The sequence below is a fragment of the Arachis stenosperma genome, chromosome 3 (genome assembly GCF_014773155.1).
Source record: "Arachis stenosperma cultivar V10309 chromosome 3, arast.V10309.gnm1.PFL2, whole genome shotgun sequence".
NCBI classification, from domain to species: Eukaryota; Viridiplantae; Streptophyta; class Magnoliopsida; order Fabales; family Fabaceae; genus Arachis; species Arachis stenosperma.
In genome coordinates, this window is record NC_080379.1 from 97,330,211 (window position 1) to 97,333,131 (window position 2,921).

The 2,921-nt window shown below is 43.4% G+C and overlaps 1 non-coding gene across 1 annotated transcript; it reads left to right on the plus strand.

Annotated features, from left to right (window-relative positions):
* Positions 1-2,301: 2,301 nt before the first annotated feature.
* LOC130972214 (small nucleolar RNA R71) lies at positions 2,302-2,409 on the plus strand. Its single transcript, XR_009083407.1, has one exon. It is a non-coding gene; the product is annotated as a small nucleolar RNA R71 (small nucleolar RNA).
* The last annotated feature ends 512 nt before the right edge of the window (positions 2,410-2,921 follow it).

Consider the following 2,921-nt stretch of genomic DNA (forward strand, 5'->3'; position numbering starts at 1 on the left):
TTGAAGGGTGAGGTAGGTGGGGTTTTATGAAGGATGGATGTGAGTGGTGAAGAGAAAGATGGGATTTGATAGGTGAAGGGTTTTAGGGGAAGAGGGGTTGAGGTGATTGGTGAATGGGTGAAGAAGAGAGAGAGTGGTGGGGTTGGTGGGGATCCTGTGGGGTCCACAGATCCTGAGGTGTCAAGGAAAAGTCATCCCTGCACCAAATGGCATTCAAAATCACGTTTTGAGCCAATTCTGGCGTTAAACGCCGGGCTGGTGCCCATTTCTGGCGTTTAACGCCAGGTTCTTGCCCTTTTCTGGCATTTAACGCCAGTCTGGTGCCCCTTTCTGGCGTTAAACGCCCAGAATGGTGCCAGACTGGGCGTTAAACGCCCACCTGCTAGCCTTACTGGCGTTTAAACGCCAATAAGTTCCTCCTCCAGGGTGTGCTGTTTTTCTTCCTGTTTTTCATTCTGTTTTTGCTTTTTCAATTGTTTTTGTGACTTCTCATGATCATCAACCTACAAAAAACATAAAATAACAAAAGAAAATAGATAAAATATAATATTGGGTTGCCTCCCAACAAGCGCTTCTTTAATGTCAGTAGCTTGACAGAGGGCTCTCATGGAGCCTCACTTTTGCTCAGAGCAATGTTGGAACCTCCCAACACCAAACTTAGAGTTTGAATGTGGGGGTTCAACACCAAACTTAGAGTTTGGTTGTGGCCTCCCAACACCAAACTTAGAGTTTGATTGTGGGGGCTCTGTTTGACTCTGATTTGAGAGAAGCTCTTCATGCTTCCTCTCCATGGTGACAGAGGGATATCCTTGAGCCTTAAACACAAAGGATTCTTCATTCACTTGAATGATCAGTTCACCTCCATCAACATCAATCACAGCCTTTGCTATGGCTAGGAAGGGTCTTCCAAGGATGATAGATTCATCCATGCACTTCCCAGTCTCTAGGACTATGAAATCAGCAGGGATATAATGGTTTTCAATCTTCACCAAAACATCCTCTACAAGTCCATGAGCTTGTTTTCTTGAGGTTTCTGCCATCTCTAATGAGATTCTTGCAGCTTGCACCTCAAAGATCCCTAGCTTCTCCATTACAGAGAGAGGCATGAGGTTTACACTTGACCCTAAGTCACACAGAGCCTTCTTGAAGGTCATGGTGCCTATGGTACAAGGTATTGAAAACTTCCCAGGATCTTGTCTCTTTTGAGGTAATTTCTGCCTAGACAAGTCATCTAGTTCTTTGGTGAGCAAAGGGGGTTCATCCTCCCAAGTCTCATTTCCAAATAACTTGTCATTTAGCTTCATGATTGCTCCAAGGTATTAGCAACTTGCTCTTCAGTGACATACTCATCCTCTTCAGAGGAAGAATACTCATCAGAGCTCATGAAGGGCAGAAGTAAGTCCAATGGAATCTCTATGGTCTCATTTTGAGCCTCAGATTCCCATGGTTCCTCATTGGGGAACTCAGTGGAGGTCAGTGCACGCCCATTGAGGTCTTCCTCAGTGGCGTTCACTTCCTCTCCTTCCTCTCCAAATTCGGCCATGTTGATGGCCTTGCACTCTCCTTTTGGATTTTCTTCTGTGTTGCTTGGAAGAGTACTTGGAGGGAGTTCAGTAACTTTCTTGCTCAGCTGTCCCACTTGTGCCTTCAAATTCCTAATGGAGGACCTTGTTTCAGTCATGAAACTTTGAGTGGTTTTGATTAGATCAGAGATCATGGTTGCTAAGTCAGAGTGGTTCTGCTTAGAATTCTCTGTCTGTTGCTGAGAAGATGATGGAAAAGGCTTGCCATTGCTAAACCTATTTCTTCCACCATTATTGTTGTTGAAACCTTGTTGAGGTCTCTCTTGATTCTTCCATGAGAAATTGGGTGATTTCTCCATGAAGAATTATAGGTGTTTCCATAGGGTTCTCCTAGGTAATTCACCTCTTCCATTGAAGGGTTCTCAGGATCATAAGCTTCTTCTTCAGATGAAGCATCCTTAGTACTACTTGGTGCATTTTGCATTCCAGACAGACTTTGAGAAATCAAATTGACTTGTTGAGTCAATATTTTGTTCTGAGCCAGAATGGCATTCAGAGTATCAATCTCAAGAACTCCTTTCTTCTGACTTGTCCCATTGTTCACAGGATTCCTTTCAGAAGTGTACATGAATTGGTTATTTGCAACCATTTCAATTAGCTCTTGAGCTTCTGTAGGCGTCTTCTTCAGATGAAGAGATCCTCCAGCAGAGCTATCCAAAGACATCTTGGATAGTTCATACAGACCATCATAGAAAATACCTATGATGCTCCATTCAGAAAGCATGTCTGAGGGACACTTTCTGATTAATTGTTTGTATCTTTCCCAAGCTTCATAGAGGGATTCTCCATCCTTCTGTCTGAAGGTTTGGACTTCCACTCTAAGCTTACTCAATTTTTGAGGTGGAAAGAACTTTGCCAAGAAGGCATTGACTAGCTTTTCCCATGAGTCTAGGATTTCTTTAGGTTGTGAGTCCAACCATGTCCTAGCTCTATCTCTTACAGCAAAAGGGAATAGCATAAGTCTGTAGACCTCAGGGTCAACCCCATTAGTCTTGACAGTGTCACAGATTTGCAAGAACTCAGCCAAAAACTGATGAGGATCTTCCAATGGAAGTCCATGAAACTTGCAATTCTGTTGCATTAGAGAAACTAATTGAGGCTTAAGCTCAAAGTTGTTTGCTCCAATGGCAGGGATAGAGATGCTTCTCCCATAGAAATCGGGAGTAGGTGCAGTAAAGTCACCTAGCACCTTCCTTGCATTGTTGGCATTGTTGTTGTTTTCAGCTGCCATGTCTTCTTCTTCTTTGAAGATTTCTGTTAGGTCCTCTACTGAGATTTGTGCCTTAGCTTCTCTTAGCTTTCGCTTCAAGGTCCTTTCAGGTTCAGGGTCAGCTTCAA